The sequence below is a fragment of the Cryptomeria japonica genome, chromosome 10, assembly GCF_030272615.1.
Source record: "Cryptomeria japonica chromosome 10, Sugi_1.0, whole genome shotgun sequence".
In the NCBI taxonomy this organism is placed as follows: Eukaryota; Viridiplantae; Streptophyta; class Pinopsida; order Cupressales; family Cupressaceae; genus Cryptomeria; species Cryptomeria japonica.
In genome coordinates, this window is record NC_081414.1 from 340,203,864 (window position 1) to 340,211,302 (window position 7,439).

Consider the following 7,439-nt stretch of genomic DNA (forward strand, 5'->3'; position numbering starts at 1 on the left):
GAACAATTGTATGCAAAATACACCAAATTTTTTCGTAATTGATCTTCCACACCTCTCTAGTGTACCCATTGCACACCAAAGTGCAATTGCTAGTTTTATATTTACCATATTATAAAAATCTTTAAATATAATATAGGGCCATCAAATTCAGGACGGGACAATACTATACCCACTTAACCTTAATTATTGATAAATAGTATCATTTAATTTGGCCGTGTCGGTAACGAGTGGAGATAACAGCAAAATTAATTAAAGTAAACTCATAGTCAACGCTACAAAGGAACGAGCTTAGCTGTCGAGTCTCTCTTAGTCGAGCTTTATTGATTTTTTTTCAATAAAATAATTGGGGTACCCGGCTACGTAGCCATTTGAACTTATTACTATGATTTCTTTATGTTAGAGTCTTATATTAGTGAGATCCGTGATGCTCTTCATAGGCATTCCTTGGTAGCACCATGTGTTTGATTTCTTTATGTTAGAGCTAGGGTTTTTTTTTGGTTTGGCTGGTAGCTGCGTGTGAGGTTTGAATTGTAGTGTATTGTTGGGCTGAATATGATTGCAGATTTTTATCGGAACGAGGGGAATAAAGCGCTGAATTCTATGCTTGTTTGGTCCTAGATTCGTTTGCTGTCGTTAAGGTAAGTTAATAATCAGTAAGTTACAAATCTGGGTTTTTTTCTTTCAATTATTGTATATATTCCATTGTATTAGATTTGTATCGTGGGTCTCCAAAAATTTATTCGATTGAGCTTGATCTGGGTCTAAGCGGACATGCGGTGGGATTGACCTCCTTTTGATCTAAAACTAAGATTAGATGATAAGGTTGGAAGAGATTGTAGCTGTTGTATAGATTGATTTTGAAAAAACCCTTTCGCATTGCTGGCCTTTTCAGTTGTTTTACTAAATAGGTTGAAGGTATGCATTACAGTTTGGATTAAGACAAGTGTATTTCTTTTTGTTGGTTGTTTGTTTTTCTTTATTAGATGTATGAACTTGGTGGGTATTGCTTGTTTAGCATGATATTATTAATTTATGTTACAAATCTATGTGGAGAAATTTCAGTTTGAAAATCATGTTTAGGGAGCCTTGGGGGTTGTGCTTATTGTCTGTGGTTGGTTAGGTTTATTTGGTTGTTTGAAAGATGATTACATCATTTGCAGGATATTGTCCACGTTTGTAGACAATGGCTTAGTCTTGTTGGGTTAGTGCTTGCCAATTTTTTCTATGTTTGTGGACAATTTTTTGGCTTGACGGTTGAGTGTTTGCAAATCCTATGTGTATGGTCGATTTCAGATGTGACTCAGATTTTGTGGGAGAGGAACAGATGGGTTTTATCATTTATGTCTTATTAGTCGCGGAGTTCATCTATTGCTTGGATGCTTGCTTTATCATTATTGCTCTGTAAATTACATGACGTTCTATCTTTTTACAAATTGCTTAAACTAAAAAGGCGACATTAAAAGGAGCGTATTTATTGCTGCTCATGACCATGTTTTCTTTGTTACTGCTATTGTTATGTTTTCTTTGTTACTGCACTTCTTTTGGGGTATCTAGTTGAAGGGACTTCACCCTACACTTCATCTTCTTTGAATTTGATTTAAGGCAGGGGATGTCACAGGGTTACAGTGAGATATACTAATTCAGATTTGGTGATGTAGAAGCACGGTGAAGTTGATGAAAGTGTATAGTGTAGGATCCGCTTGAAGATAAAAAGCAGCGATAATGGATAGAGGTCAAGGGAAACATTCAAAAATATCTATTTATGCTTGTTTTTTTTTGGTAGAAAACAAGTTATAGAAAAGAATGCAAACTCTTTTAAGAGTTTGACTTTTAATTGTTAGTGTTGACAGACAGAGGGGGTGCAATTTACCGAACTCTGATTTGTGAGTCTTTGTTTGCCTTTATTCTTGTTGATTTGTGCTATAGTGCTGGATCTTTTTGGTGTTGGTTTAAACTTTACTTCCTGCATTACCCTGTAATTTCTTGCATTTTGCATAGGAGCTACTGAACACCATTTGATTTTTAATGTTTTCATAAGAACTTTGGATCAACAATTAATCTTTAACCTCTGACAAAGGACAGGAAAACTTGTAGTTTGGACTGGATAGTGTACCTAAATTTCCATTGTTGGAAAGGGCCTATAATCAGTTGCAATGCAGGATGAAGTGGTTGAGGAGTGAGAGCCAGCAGTGACAGGGTTCAGAAAAGGACTGGCAATTACTAATCAGTCCTCTCCAAAGATTGTTTTAAAAAAAGTTGAACTACTCGCGACTCGGCTCGACTCGCCAAGCCCCTGAGAAAAAAACTCGGCGAAAACTCGGGAAAAACTTGGAAAAACTCGGCAACGTAAAAACACGCTTAATTTTAATAAAAAATGCATTTTTTTGCAAAATTTAATGAGAAGATGCATCCAATGAGTCAATAAATGATAACACAAAAGAAACAAGCTGATTCTAGATATATTTGATTGCAAAGTGTCTACAAAATCGCATCCTCATGAGAAATGCTGATGGCTGGAAGCAAAATAGTAAATAGTTTTTGTAAAACCAAAAGTAAATACAACTTCCTCTCCCCAGCTCTAGCTAAAACTACTTTCAAACTTTCATCATATTTGAAATTTCATCATTCATACTCATAGTTTCAAACTTTCAACTCAAAGTTGGGGTCAAGGGGCATCGCCGAAGGATCCTGAAATTTGACTAAGTCTGGAAAATTGAAGAATCCTCCAAAAACTAGATTTTGCATTATAACTCCTGGAGGTCCGAAACCACTCTCAAACATCCTGACAGTATATATGGAATATAACTTAAAGTATAAGAACTTAAATGTTATATTCCATATATGAATCTTGACGGACAGACCAAAAAACTCGGCAATTACTTGAGGGCATAGTGGGCTCTCAGGGTGGCCCTTCCAAGTGAGTTTCCCACTTCTCAGCCCAAAACCATATAGAAAAACAAAAAATGCATGTATTTTTGGCCGTTTTTTGCTGTTATGCTAACCCAGGCGAGTTTTTCTTTAAAACTCGCCAAGTTTTTGACAAAAACTCGCCTGGGTTAGCATAACAGCAAAAACTCGGCAAGTTTTCCTGGCGAGTAGAAGTCATTACTACTCGCCAGGTCCAAAAACTCGGCGAGTTTTTGTCACTCGCCGAGTTTTCGGTGAGTGTGCCATCTATGGTTTTAAATGCCTAATATACTTATTACTTATCAGGTAATTAGTGCTGTCTAAATCCTGTGTTGATTGCCTAAAACAGTTATCATAATTATGTTCCACAGAGTCTTGGGAAAGGGGGATGGGGGCCTAGATTTAGGGATGGCAGGGGAATGGTGGCAGGTGGGGGTTTGGGGGTAGAGCCTCTAGCAGGTTTGAGGGGCAATGCCGTGCTCCTCAAGGGGATCTGTGGGTGGAGCTCCCAGTAGGGTTGAGGGGCACACCCAGTGCTTGCCCCTGGTGTGTTCCCTGTCATTATGCGGGTTGAGGGATGGAGTCCCCACCACCAAGCCCAAATTAAGGCCTTAAAAACCATACAAACCTTCATGGCGCAGGGCATTTACATAATTAATCACTATGTTTTCTGCAACACCTATTTCTTACACTAATTTTTTATTTTAAAAAATGCACTTTTTGAGTTGAATGACATTGGGGATGCCTGGGTGTTTCCGGTGTGCTTGGGAGACCTTTGAGGATCTTGTGGACATCCTAGAGTCACTATGGTGTTCCCCAAACAGGTGGATGTTCTGTAAACATCCCTGAATACTTGATGGCGGTTGTGTTTCCCCCAAGTCCCCGTGTCACATAACTGGTTTTGTGATGGGGGGAGAGGAGGATGCGTCTCTGTGGAACACTTACCAATGAAAAAGATTGTGTAGATTTTGTGTTCTGCATTAATTCTTTGTCTATTTAGCATTATTTGATTCTCTGCAAGCAAGCTGAGGCATTCCACTCTGTTGTTTCTGTTAAGTTATAAGTTATCACTCTAGAGTGAAACCCACATAAATGTCCTGTCCTGGTAGTCAGGTTTTGCAGGAGGGATATGTTCCTGTAGAACACTTACCACTGAAAGAGATTGTGTAGCTTTTGTGTTCTGCATTGACCCTTAGTCTATTTAGCATAATTTGATTCTTTGTGGACAAGTTTAGGCATTCCACTCAATTGTTTCTGTAAAAGTTATATGCTATCACTCTAGAGTGAAACTCAAGCAGATAATTTCTCCTTCTTTTCACTTCTCCAATTATAAAGTTGTATAAGAAACAGTAATTACTGTCATGCGTAGCCCTAAATAAACAAGTTTTCTGCTTCAATGCTGAACTAGTATTGGCATTTTACAGCACAGGCATGTTCTTTACAAAAGTAGAAGCTACTTCCAACCACTCTTTATGGTTTCTATCTACAAGCAATAGATTACAAAATCTGTATTGAGTGCCTAAAATAAGTTATAACTATTAGTGAAAAAGGTTGTGCATCTTTCAAGTGTTCTGCACTGATTGTTAGTCTGTTTAGCCTAATTTGTCTTTCTGTGGTTGTGTTTAGGCATTACTTTTGTAGAACTGTTAATTTTTGCCCAACTTTTTGAGTATTTTTTCTCAATTGTTATTGTAGAAGTTAAATGCCATTACTCCAGATTGAGATTGAAGCAGGAATGCTCCTGTTCTTTTCACCTCTCCAATTTAAAAGATACATAGTAAACAGTAACTACTGTGATGTGTACATTGTGGTCCTAAATTAACAAGCATTATGCTTGAATGCCTGACTAGTCATAGTCTTTTACACCACATGCATGTTATTTACAAAAGCAGAACCACTTTTAACCAGTTTGTATAAGATTATAGCTTGTATCTATAAGCAATGGATCACAGGATTCAGAAAAAAGATATCTGATTAGTTCTGTCCAAAGCTTGCTTTGAGTTCCTAAAAGAATTATTTGTGAAAAATACTGTGAATCATTCCTGATTCTGTAATTTATTTAGCACAATTTGTTTTCTGTAATTGTGTTTAGGCATCACATCTGTAGAACTCTTGTTTTTTTGTTTCCATACTTTCTCTAGGATTTCCTCTGAATTATTTCACCTCTCCAATTTAAAAGTTACATAAGCTTTAAGCTTGAATGTTCAACTAGTCTCATCAATGTACAATTCAAACATGTTCTTCACAAAAGCAGATGCTATTTCAAACAGCCTGTTATAGTTCCCATTGACAGGTAATAAATTGATTTTAACATACCATTTACTATAGATACGCAGTATGATATGATTCAATTTCTGAATGTTTATCTACATGATAGGAATATATGTTTATATGCTTAAAGTCTTTATACAAATGTTTTCTTTCTAGGGTCAAACTAATAACTGACCAGATCCTTTATGTAGAAGTATACTGGTGAAAGTTGAAGTTTCTAGTTTGTACTGTTTAAGTGGGCTTTTAAATAGATATTTGTTTCCAAAGAGGGGGAAACCGTCTCATTTCTGTAAGTTTTTTCCAACTCCCCAGTTCCCATAATCAACTAACTCTACAGTTTGATGTGGTTTTATTTATGAATGGTTATTTACATAAGATGATCCTATTTTTTGATGCCAAAAGTCTCCAAGCAAACCATTTTCTTCGAACTCATAATTACCAAATATTTTAAGTATCAAATACATATGGTATGGCCTTGATGCAGGATGCATCGGTTTATTTCGTTATTTTCTGCATATAGGGGAAAACAGAACTTATTAAGTTATTTCTAGAGTTTTCTTTCCAACTCCCAATTACCAACTATATACATCCTTGGTGTGGGGTGGCTGAAGTTGGAAGCTTCTTCTCTTCAGAGTAGCTTCAAAATGGGCATTTTTGCAGGAGAGAGAAGGCAGATCTAGTTCTAAGAAAGTGGTTATGTTCCTATCAAAGACTTAAGTAGATATTTTAGAAACCATTTGAAGCAACTAAAATCCCCTATGTAAAATGATGACATAATTTGCGGACAGTGAGTGAAATAGATGATCGATAAATTTTATTTAACATTCATTAAAGAAATGTAATTAATTGATTGTTGCATTTTAAGTGCTTTTAGTTACTTGTCATGTTACATAAAGTGTTTTAAGTTGCCTGTCATGCTACATGAAGTGCTTTAAGGTGCCTAACCTACTACTTAAAGTGCTTTAAGTTATTTGTTGCAAGGCATGTGAATGTGTGTTTACCTTCTTGTGCATGCTGTTTTTAATTGTCATGTTTCAAGTTAGTTTAGTTGAATGTCACGTTTCTTATAAGATATGGCAATGTGTAGAGTTTCTTGTGCATACTCTTTTGAATTTTGTTTACTGATTGCTGCCATGCTCCTAACTTGTTTCTATTACCATTTTAACTATTTCACCAAACTAATCTAAATGTTTAAATTACTATTAATATCATTTTGTTTATTATGGATGCCATCATCATGGTGATGAATTTATAGATTTGTTATAGTTGCTGATTACAAGGCTTTTTATGATTATCAATAGTAAATTTGTTGCTCAGCATTGGAGGAGTATATTAGCATTCTAATGCAAGGATTGTTATATCAGATTTTGACAAGTCTATTGAGGGCTGAGGCTATCTCACTGCCGCCATGAGTCTAGCATGCTTGACCTGCCAAGTAGTACAACGAACTCAGTCTGACTTGAGGTCATACTCCTTTAGCTCCCAAGAAGAGCAGCAGAGATGTGGAACTGTGGCGGGATGTTGGTCCAAAAAGAATTCCCAGCAGCCTTCTGTAGAAGTCAATACAGTCAGGGCAAGGGTTGTTCCTGTTCCATCACACTCCACTGTTAACGAGGGTCCTGTTAGCCCACGATTGACAAGATGCCATGCTGTTCGCAGAGACATTCTCAGGGATTGGAATTTTGAGGAATTTGTAGAGGGAAGCAGGGTGTCTATTGTATAAAACATCTTTCTAGTTTTGGATTCCATTGTGTATAGCTTAAAATTAGTCTAGGATCTGTCTGATGTTGGAATGGGTCTTATGACCAGCCTAACAACTAGATACAGCTTTAGAGATTCCTGAGCTGCAGGCATTTTGCCATGTAATTAAGAAGAATGTGCTCTTATATTTCTTATCCAAGTAATAAGTTTATGTGGTGTATAGTAGATGGAAAGGGTGATGGCTTGCAGGCTTGAGTATGTTAAATACATTGTTGGACAGATATTTACGAATTGCTAGAATCTTCTCAATTTGAACAATAGTACACTGACATATTGGTGTAATTAGTAATTAGATTATTAAAATCATCTTTAGCTCTTAACACATTTTACTAGCTTTTTGGAGTAAGTTTTCAGACGTGGTGGTTAATAATTGTACATTAGTTACATGGAGGTTACTAAGTTGCCTGTGACTGGAACTATGATCATGTTGCATAAAAAATAGCTATATATAGTCATTTCAATATCATATAATAGATAAATAGTTCTTATTAATCAATTGA

The 7,439-nt window shown here is 36.3% G+C and overlaps 1 long non-coding RNA gene across 1 annotated transcript; it reads left to right on the top strand.

Annotated features, from left to right (window-relative positions):
• The first annotated feature begins 287 nt into the window (after positions 1 to 287).
• Positions 288 to 7,104, top strand: LOC131071497 (uncharacterized). The gene is made up of 2 exons (XR_009112528.2): positions 288 to 638; positions 6,543 to 7,104. It is a non-coding gene; the product is annotated as an uncharacterized LOC131071497 (long non-coding RNA).
• The last annotated feature ends 335 nt before the right edge of the window (positions 7,105 to 7,439 follow it).